Raw genomic sequence first — 12,255 nt, 5'->3', positions numbered from 1 at the left:
CGTGACTGCCGACATGCTGGCGCGTGACGCAAAGCGGCGGGCCCGGTGTTCGCCTTGCCTTATGGGAAACGTAGTCCTATAGACTGTCAAGTTGGCTAGGAAGGCGGGAGCTAGGACTACATTTCCCAGGAGGCTGCGGGGCGACGCCGAGGCTGCCGCCGTCCGAGAGCGGGGACGCGGGGCGCGCTGTCGGGCGGGGGCGAGATTCGGGCCGGTTGTGCCGTTGCGAGGCTGCAGCTGCGATTGCTGCGTTGGGCCCAGGTGAGTGAGGCACCGTGACGGGAATTAGGGCCGCTCAGTTGACTCCAGCCGTTTCGTCTTTTTTCTTTTCTCCGTGGCCGCTGGCTCAGGGTCTCCAGCAGGCCTGGCGCGGAGTCGCTCCTCCGCGCCTGCCCCCCGGCCTCTTCAGAGAGGGCCCCGCTCGCTCCGGCTCCTCCCCCTCCCCGCCCTTCAGGGCTTCCCCTCGCTCCGGCCTAGCTCCCGACGCTGAGGGCCGCCTTTTCTCCGGAGCGGTTCCTATCTCTCTTTTTCTTTCTTGTAAGAAAGCCTTCCCTTTCTCGATCTCCCTGCTTAATCACTCACCTTTTAGGGGTGAACCCTGCTATTTGGATTTTTCCCGGAACTCTTGAGTGGCCCCCCCCCCCCCCGCCCCCGCCATCTCTATTGGCCTGGATCTGCCTTTTCTTAGGGCGCATGTGGCTGGTGTTGGTACCTCTCCCGTTCTTTTCGGCCTGGTGGCCGGCGGAGGCATAGTCCAAATTATCAGTCACGGGAACATTTATGCGTCCACTTTCGTTTCTCTTGGGTTGGAGGTGAGGTCGACCTGCGTTCCTGTGGTAATTGGCGTGTGTTCCGCTTTAAGGTAATTTCCTTCTCCTCCTTTAGCTCCCAAGCAACTTTTATCAATCCTTCTCTTTGCCTTTCGAAGTCTGAGGGATGAAGTATCGCAGCAGAAACTGGCGAGTAGCACTCGTGCCCAGAAGTTGGAAGCCATCCGTGTTAGTTGAGTGTTTACCAGGAGGTTGTTAATTGGATTGAAGGAAAAGCCGCAGAGTGTGGTGGAGCCTGGCCTGAGAGAGACGATGGGGCTTTTGGTGGCAGCATAACAGAAGGAACCTGGAGCCAGCTGCCCTGGTTCAAGTTTTGGCTCTGCTAGCTTTTGCTTTCTGGTCGAGGGGCTTCACTTGCAGGTGCCTCAGTTTTCTTAATCTGCAAAATAGCAAAGAGTAACGCTGATCACTTTATAGGGTTACTGTGAAGATGAAATGAGGTAAATTGAAAACCGCTTAGCTTATTACCTACCGAGTATTAAGTACTATTATCATTATCATCTCTCAGGATTTATACGTGTAGGCCCAGAGTGGCGAGACATATATCACTTTGTTTTTCGCTTTCAAGTGACGCTTCCTTTTCTCTTTAGTGGCTATACCGTCTTTTGTAGCCTGTCCTGTTATCTAGACAGCCTGTATCATTATGTAGAAGCCTGCTAAAGAGCCAGAGCTGGCTGCTACCATGAACAACCTGTGGAACAAATTGGGCTTAGTTTGTTCTCTGCTGGGAAGTTTGTGAAGCAGTGTACGCAGTTTAGCAATATAAAAAAACTTTTTTTCCTCCCCTGCTGCCATTTAGGCTTGACTGTATTTTGTAGAAGAGGTGAAGTTTCTGTAAGGAACTGTTTTAACTGAAAGACTTTGTATTCAGTGGAGTTCCATCTTTTTGTGATTTAAATCTCCTAGCACCAGTGAAAGATCTCTGGTTTTGCAGACTGATGTTTTTAGTCTTCATACTATATACAGTCCAGTTCTAGCGGTGGTGGTGGTAATAGTCATGTTAGCAGCAGCAGTAGTAGTAGTTCCCTAGCGTATTTCTTTACTAGCATAGGTGGTCCAGATACTTTTCGAATTTGGCATAACCAGTGAAATTATGGATTACAGAGCGTTCTGTATTGTAATTGAGAAATTGGAGGGAGGAAGCGTGCAGTGTTTCTGAGATTAGCACCGAGGTGAGGTGGGGTGAGGCTGCCTGAGAGCATAGAACCTAAGCTTTATTAATTTTTGTGAATAGTTAAACTTAACCACCAAGAATCTTGAGGTGTTACCCTGCTTCTCTTGGGCCAAGTGACAACCTAGATTGAAGGAGTGTGGTTAATCTTGTTCTTTCTGGTGGGAGGGAGGTTCAAAAGGAAGGGGATATACACATACCTATGGCTGATTCATGTAGATGTGTGGCAGAAACCGACACAGTGTTGTAATTATTTTCCAATAAAAAATAAATTAGATACACTGTGCTCTCAAAGATTAGATTTTGGTGGATTGCTTCACACCCTCATTCTGTAAACATCTTAAGACTAATTCAGTATTTGATTGATAAAATAAATAGTGCTTGAGAACCTGCCATCCCCCGGCCCCTCTGCTAGGCTCTGGGAGTACAAGGGGATGTGAGGCAGAAGGGGTCTTGCATTTTGGGAACCTACAAGGTAGTGGGGGAAATCACAACAGTTGAGCAAATAAGTTACAAATTGAGAAAAGTGATGTGGAGGTACCATGCAGGGAAATCGATGGACAATAAAAAAAGAGAGACCTAAGGGTGGTCAGAGAAATTCTTTTTGGTAAGAGTAGGGTGTCAAGGCAGGCATTCCAGGTAGTGCCCAAACTGGAAGATGGGAAGAGTTTAGTGTGCTTTTGGCCTCTTTTCAGTGAGGAAAGTGGTTAAAGAAGAGCTGGAGAGCTAATGTTGTTGAGGGAAGCTGTTGAAGCCTTCTGATTTACATTTTAAAATCAGTTTTGTCAAGGGTGTGGAAACTGGATTGTGGGGGACCATCAGTTAAGAGGTTATTGTATTGATTTTGCCTGGAGGTGATAGTTGACTGAAGTTGAGAGGGGGAGTGGAAAGAGAAAGTGCATTGGTGGGAAGAAGCAAAGGGATTCATTCTGTTCTTTTAATTTTCTCTAGAGAAACACATTCTTAGTGGTCCATGGACTACAGGGGGTTCATGGACTCCAAAGTTTTTGTGAGGGAGTGCATTTTCTCAAGGATTCATTACGTTCCATTATTCATTGAGTCTGAGTTTAAGAACCAGTTCTCTAGAGTCTGTAATGCAGGTTTATAACCCATAAAAAAGCAATTTGCTCACAGCTTACCAAGAAAGTTAAGAATCGTGGGTACGTGTCTAAAAGATTGACTTTCTCCAGGAACTCTGTTTTTGTTGTTGTTTGTTTCAAATCAGAGTTAAATGCTGTGCCATAGAAAAATCAGCTTTTAGTTTCTTTTTGTCTAGGAGTTAATGGGCTGATGCACATACTGAGGAAGCTGAACTTAATGAGCTCAGTTTCACAGAAATCCATATTCATTCCTACTATTTTCTTCTGTTGGTCCCCCCGCCTACCCCAGTGTTAATGTCTTTGGTTGCACTGTGTATGTAGCATGGGTCGTGTGTGCTAAGTGGCTTCAGTTGTGTCCAACTCTTGTGACGCTATGGACTGTAGCCCGCCAGGCTCTGTCCATGGGATTCTCCAAGGAAGAAAACTGGAACAGGTTGCTATGCCCTCCTCCAGGGGAACTTCCTAACCCAGGGATTGAACCCAAGCCTCCTGTGTCTCCTGCATTGCAGGTGAATCCTTAGCACTGAGCCACAGGCAAAGCCCTGCTGTGCAGCATGTGGGACCTTAATTCCCTAACCAGAGACTGAACCCATGCTCCCTCTGTGGGGAGCCCGCTTACTGCACTGCCAGGGAAGTCCCTTTTTTTATGGAGTTTTGTTTGCAGTTCCTATTTTAGTGGTAGAAATGGAGCACCTTAGTGTGTGAAGAGTGAGATCGTTTTCTTCTTGGTTTCCTTCTAACAGGGGTTTCAGATGTATATTCATATATTTTGTAGTGTATTTCTCAGATGATAGTGTGTTATTGGAAACAGGGTATAAGTTAGAGCTCTACTGCTGAAAGAACCACGTATTTTTCTTTTTACGGCAGAGATTTAAAACTAAAGGCTCATGGACTAAATCCAGTCAGCAGATGTGTTTTGTTTGGCTCGTACAGTGTTGTAAATTTGAATTTGTTGTCAACATTAAAAAGCAAGGAGATTTCATGTAAAAATGTAGATTCAGGCTGCTTTGAAAAATCAGATGTGGCAGCCACGGACCCATGTTTTTGTTTGCAGCACTCATCTTTTATAGTTGCAGCTGCTGCTAAGTCACTTCAGTTGTGTCCAACTCTGTGCGACCCCATAGACGGCTGCCCACCAGGCTTGATTGAGGCACCATTAAAATTTTTTTTGTTTTGTTTTGGTGCTTTTTTCTTCCTTGTTTCTTCTTAAAGGAAATTTTAGTTAACTTTATAAGAGGGAGAAGGAACAGTGCTGTGGGAAGGGAGGGCCCAAAATACGAAATTGTTTTGTTTGCAAACCGAAGAAACCCAAGAGTTTTTAGGAAAGACATTGATCTGCCCCCTTCCCATGCCTTTTCAGCTGGCACGTGTGCAGTGTCCTCATTTTTGTTCCGCCTGATTTGCTTTTTAGCATCTGGAATGCAGTAACTGCACAGTTTGGCTTGTTGCAGAAGACAGAGAGCCAAGGGAAGAGGAGTTGCTGAATGTCTAATTAGAAGACTTTTGGCTCCTGTTTTGAGGCAAAAGTGTGTGTGTGTGTTTAATATGTGCATTTATGAAGTCTATCAACTTTGCTTTCAGTAATCTGTGTTTTTTTGGAGAGGTTAATAACTCAGTTTTCTTTTTCTCTTAATTTAATAAAAAGGGCAGGATACATAAAGGATTGATAGAGGAAGTCATAGAGTGCTTTGTGAAGCTACCCTAGAGATTTCTTCACTGCAGGACTCTGCATTGTATTAGGACTTCCCAAAAGATGGTTCCCTTGTATCTGAAGGATGTGTTCTAGGGTCTTGACTAAAACCTTTGGCTCCCAGACTATGGGCTATCAGAAAAAAACTTTAAAAATGAAGACTCAGGAAGTTGGTCAGGTGCCAGAATGGGTTGTTCAATAAAAGACAAGAATGGGCAAATTTTTTAATAGAAAAAGTTATTGTTTCAGATACAATAAAGTGTGGCTGCAGAGCATGCAGGATATGGGATCTTAGTTCCCTGACAGGGATCGAACCCACACCCCCTGCAGTGGAAGTGCAGAATCTTAACTACTGGACCACTAAGGAAGTCCCTTCTTGGCAGTTTTGATGTCTCTTTGTATACGTGTTTCCCATTGGAAAGAGTTCTGATAGAGGCTTTCCTTGATGACCCTATCAATAATAGTACTCCGCTCATCAAACACTATCCAACCTTCATTACTATGGAACGTTATATTATTTATTTTTCATCTACTGTATCTTTACCTCTTTAGGTAGTGGAGCAGGGATTTGTTCGATTCACTGCTGAATCCCCACACCAAGACATTCTCTGCATTTTCTGTTAAATAGAAGAGGCTTAGTAAATATTGAGAGAGAAGATGAGTTAAAATGGGAATAAATTGATGGCTAACTGGAAGTCTCTGAAAGTGCTCCCGCTATCAAGTTCTAGCTTACTTCAGTTCAGTTCACTTCAGTTCAGTCCGATTCTTTGCGACCCCATGAATCGCAGCACGCCAGGCCTCCCTGTCCATCACCAACTCCCGGAGTTCACTCAGATTCATGTCCATCGAGTCAGTGATGCCATCCAGCCATCTCATCCTCTGTCGTCCCCTTTTAGCTTACTTAGATTATGTTAATATGTATGGTGATAGGTGCTGCTGCTGCTAAGTCACTCCAGTCGTGTCCGACTCTGTGTGACCCCATAGACGGCAGCCCACCAGGCTTCTCCGTCCCTGGGATTCTCCAGGCAAGAACACTGGAGTGGGTTGCCGTTTCCTTCTCCAGTGCATGAAAGTGAAAAGTGAAAGTGAAGTCGCTCAGTCATGTCCGACTCTTAGCGACCCCATGGTCTGCAGCCTACCAGGCTCCTCTGTCCATGGGATTTTCCAGGCAAAAGTGCTGAGTAGGGTGCCATTGCCTTCTGGTGATAGGTGAGGAGATTGCAAAGGGGCAGAAGGGTACTTCATGGAATGATGAAAGTATTCTTTCATTGAGTTGGGGTGGTGTTTATTTTGTGGTGGTATATTTTGTCAAAACTCACTGAACTGTACCCTTAAAATGTGTACGTGTATTGTATATTAGTTGTAAAGGAGATTTATAAAAATTTGTATTCAAAACTCATCATATAAAGGCTCTTCTGTAAAACTGAATTAACTATCAGTATGTTGTGATAATGATTATTTTTCTTCAATTTTTGGTAAAGTTAGCCAAGTATAGGTTGGACGGGAGGTACCTCAGGCGTTAAGAGAGAAAGAGGCTTAGCTGACCATGCTCTGAATAGCCCACCCCCATTTTAGAGGTACTGAGTTGATACTTTGTACTTTGGGCTTCTGCTTGCCAGTTCTGTTATAAAGATAAAATCCATCGAGTTCCCTGAAGCTCTCTTACCCCTACTCCAGGGTGTAGTTAAGCAAGGTGCAGCCTGCAAACCCTTGGTGGGGCAAGGTAGTCGTCTTCATTTTTGTTTTCTCTGCTTATAGATAGGTTCTTGTTGATAAAAATCGACATTGCAAAAATGTGTAATGTAGAAAGAGAAAGTTTACTTCAGTGCCATTTATTTAGACTAGTGGTTACAGTTTCCGTATATTTCTGAATAGTTAAGGTAAACATAAGGGATGTGGAGGAGGTAGAGATAAACGTCTTTGGTTTATTATGGAAGCTTATGCTTAAAGCCTTACTTCAGATGGACTTAAATTGCAAGTTGTAATATTCCTCTCGTTTTCCTGGGAAATTGGAGGGTAATATGTTGATTATCCGGTTGATGGTGAATGCTTTGTCTTTGTTCACTATGTAGAGCTTAGCTTACCTCTTCTCTTCCTTTATTTCTCTATCGGCCTCATTTGTCACATGTGACCTTTTTTGTCTTACTTGTCACATTTGGGCTTCTTTGTCACATTTGACCTTTTACCTTTAGCAAGCACGAATTGTTTCATCATTCAGCCAGTGAGGGGATTCTAGTGGACTTGAATGTAGTGTCATGTGGAATGGCAGTAGAGAATGAGGAAGAAAATGTATTTGATTGCTGGCTTATTTTCTTTTTTGCTGTGAAGGCTGTTTAGTATTGGAGGATACATACAGGATGAAAGTAGTTTGGTAAGGAATATTTTCTAGTCCACTTACAGCAGAATATTTTTGGCTGCAATGTTCATTTAATAGGGCATGCTCATGGAGGTAGGTGATCTCTGGTACCCAGCTGCCTTGGTTTTATCAGATGAGTGTATGATGAATGGAAGTCCTTGATCCTTACAGAAGTTTCTTTTGTGGTTTTTTATTTATTAAACTGGGACTGGGGCAGGGTGCTTAACCGTTCAGTATCTGTTCAGTTTCAAATGAAAATGGAAATCTCTTATTTACCTCCAACAAGGATTATTGTGATGGCTAGATGGTTAGCCCAGTGCCAGAGCATATAGTAGGGATTCAATAAATTAACTTTATTGTACAGAAGATGGATTTCTTGTTAGCTGTTTGGAGAAAACTTAAACTTGAAAGAATAGTGAGACCCACCCAGAGCCCTCAGCTGATAGCATATGTGCTGAGTGTATGATGAAGTTAGTGTTTCAGGATGGTGTGGGAAGGACAACTCAATTATTCAATAAAAAGTTCTGGAACAATTGGCTAACCATTTTGAAAATTACATTATTTTGACAAAATAAATCACATGAAAATAAGAGGTACAGATTAAATCAACAAGGAGAAAACATTTTTTCCCCTCAGATTTCTGTCTTGATAAACAATATGGTAATTATTGTTGGTGAGGATGTGGGGAAATGGACATTTCTCAAGTACTGCTGGTAGCAATGTAAGTTGCTGTAGCCTTTCAGGAGAACAGCAGAATGTATCTGTACTTTTAGGAATATAGCTTAAGGAAATAATTGGACACATCCTTAAAGATGAGGATAATCATTGCAGTGTTATTTAAGTGAAAAATTGTAAGCAACCTAAATATGCAACACCAGGGAACTGCTTATATTCTAGTATGTTTATACAGTGGAATGCTAGGTAGAACAAGAGATGTTGATTGGAGAACCATATTTGTTGACATAATACCATGTGTAGAAAAGTGCCCAGAACTGATAGTTCTGTTCTGTTCAAAAAGGTTTCCTTCTTAGTCATTGTTTGTTTTTAAGTATGTACTGAGCTTTAGGATTCTTTTGGAAAAAAGTGATCTGCGGTCTAGATCTGCACAGTCCATTTCGGTAGCCAGTAGCCACGTGTGGCTAGCTAACTTTGAGTAAATTAAAATTAAATAGATAGTATGGTTTTCATAGTAGCCGTATTTCAGGTGGTCAATAGCAGCAGTGTGACTGGTGGCTGCCTTTTTGAGTAGCATAGATACGGAATATTTTCCTGATCTCAGAAAGTTCTGTTGGAGAGCCTTGATTTAGTTTGTTTTTGTCAGCATTACTTCTGCATAAGATAGTTGGGGCCTCAGAGTAGTTGCAGTTCTTTCCTTTTAGATTTTACAAAGAGTTTTGGGCTTTGGCTGTCTTTTATGTATCATCAGTTTTGTAATATTGAAACATTCTTTACTTCTTAGCCCACATGGGTTTGTTTAGAATGCAGAGAGAATACTTTGTTTTAAACCTATTAAAGTTTCTGTTCTTCACTTCAAAAAAAAAAAGGAGGAAATACTGATTTGGCTCTGCCCGGTGTAGTTGTGGCACGCGGGATCTTCGATCTTCATTGTGGCATGCAGGGTCTTTTAGTTTTGGCGTGTGGGGTCTAGTTCTCTGACCAGGGATGGAACCCCAGCCCCCTGCATTGGGAGCCTGGAGTTTTCATCTTAAGTCACTGGACCACTAGGGAAGTCCCTTTTTTTCACTTTAAAAACAACTAATCAGCAACTGGAATTGAGAATGATTTTTTTTTTTTTACTTTTTAAATCTTTTTTTTTTTAGCTTTATTTATTTGGCTTCTTTGGGTCTTAGTTGCATCATGCAGGATCTTTTTTTGAGGCGCACAGACTCTAGTTGTGGCTGGTGGGCTTAGTTGGACTTACTTTTGTCAAATTAATTCTGTGACCATATAATTTACCTTTTTGAAACAGAATGCTATGGAGAGAGGGGATGCTATTAATACACTGCAACAGCAAGTGTAAACTGACTGTCTTAAGCAAACCTGGATATAAGGTCAACCTAAATATTAAGAACTTTTATATGTTGAGTTTTTTTCAAACTAAATGCTTTTTTAAACACTTTACATGTATTATCTCATTTAACCCTATACTTTACAAGGTAAGTGAAGGGTTTCTTGTTTTATAGATGACAAAGTTGAGTCATAAGAGATTAATTTAGGGAGAGAGAAGATTTGAACCTAGGTCTGACTCTAAACTTCCACTCTTGGCAGCTGCTGTATTGCTCAGAGTAAGGATCCAAGGAGAAGATTCTGCAGTAAATTAGGAGAGTCCTCACTCAGACAGTAAAGCGTCTGACTGCAGTGCCAGAGACCCGGGTTCAGTCCCTGGGTCAGGAAGATCCCCTGGAGAAGGAAATGGCATCCCACTCCAGTATTCTTGCCTGGAGAATTCCATAGAAGGAGGAACCTGAACTACAGTCTGTGGGGTCGCAAAGAGTCAGACACGACTGAGAGACTTTCACTTTCACTTCACATAAGAAAACATCCATTCTGTTTTTGTCAGGCTTATTAGATCCAGTTAAATATTTAAATTTATTTTTGAGAATAAATGGACATGAATCCACAAGCTGACACAGGCTTTTTCATTTGCCTTGCTGCAAATAAAATGACAGAAAATGTGTTTCAGAATAGATAATGTTGGCCTAGCTTTTTAAAAACAATTTTATTTCTGTTTTGGCCATGCCTTGTGACTTGTGGAGTTTTAGTTCCCCAGCCAGGTATTGAACCCGGGCCTCCGGCAGTGAGAGTGCAGAGTCCTAATCATTGGGCTGCCAAGGAATTCCTTTGCCTAGTTTTTTGTATCTTTCTATCTTTAAAATAAAAATACGCCTTCCTTCCTACCTTCTTTCGAGGGAATTACAGTATATATATTTTGACATTAATATAAAGAATACATGAAAAATTACATAATTCAGTATTTTATGCAACTTAACATAGTTACATACCATCATTTCTTTTATTGCTAAATGGTTATTAAATGGTTGGATATGTAAAAGTGATGAAAATTCTGTCTTATGTAAGTTTAGGCACAGATGGAGTTGGTTAGTGCTGTTTTGACAGTTGAGTGAACAGTATTAGCTGAGCACTAAAAATTCTCAAATGTAATTGTTTTCAGTGCTGTTTGAGTTTAGCCATTGTATTGTTAAACTCTTGGTTCAGAAGCAGTAGATCCAAAATTTATTAAAAGAATGACATAAAGTGTTGTTTATTGCAAGTGTTTTGTCATGTCATTTATATCTTTTAAAAATATCTTTGAAATATCTTCTCTTTGAGAGCAGGCAGGGTTTTTGTTTTTTTTTTTTCTTTTTACAAAAATGATTTCTCTGGCTGTGTTGGGCCGTAGCTGCATGTGGGGTCTCCATTGTGGCGCTGGGGCTCTTTGTTGCAGTGCACAGGCTCAGTAGCTGTGGCTCAGGGCTTAGTTGCATCACAGCCTACGGGATCTTAATTCCCTGACCAGGGATTGAACATGAGTTCCCCGCATTGGAAGGCAGATTCTTACCTGCTGGACCACCAGGGAAGTTCTGAGAGAAGGCATCTTAATGCAAAAAGTATTAACATGGTTAGCCTAGAGTGGCTTCCTGATGAAATCTGATAACCTGCTCTGGCCATTAATTTTCATACATGAGCCATGAATGTGGGTGAAAGATTAATTTTGAGGTTGTCGACTAAGGCATTGCTGTGGTTTTTAGGAGATTAAGATTTTATGTGCTGGTCAGAAGTATATGTTAGCTGTAACTTGTATTACATATATATATACACATATGTACGTGTGTGTGTATGTATACATATTACACAGTATATATATGTAATATACAGTATTAGAGTAACGTGTTATTCCATCTGGAATTTCGACCTTGCTCTTCTCACCTGATCTTATGATAACTAACCTAGAACTTTGAAGCTTCAGACAAGAAGTAGGAGGTGCTTTCTAAGGAGATCTTTGGTTTCCTTGTTCTGTATTAAATATCACTTGCAAGGCTCTAGGGATATGGGCTTTGTTTTCGGTATTCATCTTCCTGCCATTACTTCTTTGTGCGTAGGAAAACATTGTTCACATAAAACCTTTTGGATGCATTATGTGTATAAAACTCAGCTTTACATATAGTAACTCTTGAATAATCTAGTTTCCTGTAGAAAATATTCACAACTTTTCTTGAGTATATTTCTTTTTTTTCGGCTGAGCTGCATGCAGGATCTTAGTTCTGCAACCAGGGATCGAACCCATGCTCCCTATGTTTAGGAATCTTAATCACTCAGACTCTTAACCACTAGGCCGCCCGGAAAGTCTCTTGAGTATATATTTCTTGATACAATTTATATAGCATTAAGTGTGATTTGTATTTTTTTCCTTCTCCCTGAGTAGTCCTCACCTGAAATGGACCTAATGTGGGATTAAACAAAATCCTTGGGATTTAGCCTGATCTCTGTTTTGCATTGGACAGATATTTGTGTATCAGCTTAGTTTTTTTGAAGGTGATTCTGGAAATGGAAATATCTTTAAGAATTTAATTTGTTGTTTGGTGGTGGTTATGTAAGCATGTTACTGGGGGAAAAGGAAAGAGCCTTAATGAAGTGTAAAATGTTGATTTATTGAAGCAATTTGGGAAAATAAAGTTCTCATTGTTGAGCCTGTCTGCTGTTACTTGTTCCTATCCAGCTTTCTTGTTTTTATTTTCCAAACCACCTTTTTAGAATACAACATACTCTGTGATTTGCATACATTAATTCATTTAATCCTTTGATAATTTTAGATGAGAATTTTAATTTTTTTAGATGAGAATCAGTACCGTGTTCAAACCTTCACAGTAGTGGAGTCAGGATTCTAATCCATGTCGGTCACATGTTTGTAAAATTCTTACTCTTAACCGTTCTGCTTAAATTCATTGTACACTTTTTTTTAAAGGATTATTTTATTCATTTTTTTATAGCACCACGTGGCTTGTAGGGTCTTAGGGATCGAACATGGGACCTCTGGAGTGGAAGCTTGGAGTCCTAACTACTGGACTGCCAGGGAATTACCCTTAATATATACTTTCATGGGCTTATTC

The 12,255-nt window shown here is 41.3% G+C and overlaps 1 protein-coding gene across 4 annotated transcripts in view; it reads left to right on the top strand.

Annotated features, from left to right (window-relative positions):
- Positions 1–203: 203 nt before the first annotated feature.
- The window catches only part of THRAP3 (thyroid hormone receptor associated protein 3), a 68,653-nt gene continuing 56,601 nt past the window's right edge, over positions 204–12,255 (top strand). For 2 of the 4 annotated variants that reach the window (XM_052636801.1, XM_052636798.1), the window contains exon 1: positions 204–261. The gene's annotated coding sequence lies outside the window, so the exon portion shown is untranslated. The remainder of the gene's footprint in view (positions 262–12,255) is intronic. The other 2 variants (XM_052636800.1, XM_052636799.1) reach the window with 1 other exon arrangement.

The sequence above is a fragment of the Budorcas taxicolor genome, chromosome 3 (genome assembly GCF_023091745.1).
Source record: "Budorcas taxicolor isolate Tak-1 chromosome 3, Takin1.1, whole genome shotgun sequence".
NCBI classification, from domain to species: domain Eukaryota; kingdom Metazoa; phylum Chordata; class Mammalia; order Artiodactyla; family Bovidae; genus Budorcas; species Budorcas taxicolor.
The sequence above is the reverse complement of the archived record's forward strand: the minus strand, read 5'-3'. Positions and strand labels throughout refer to the sequence as shown.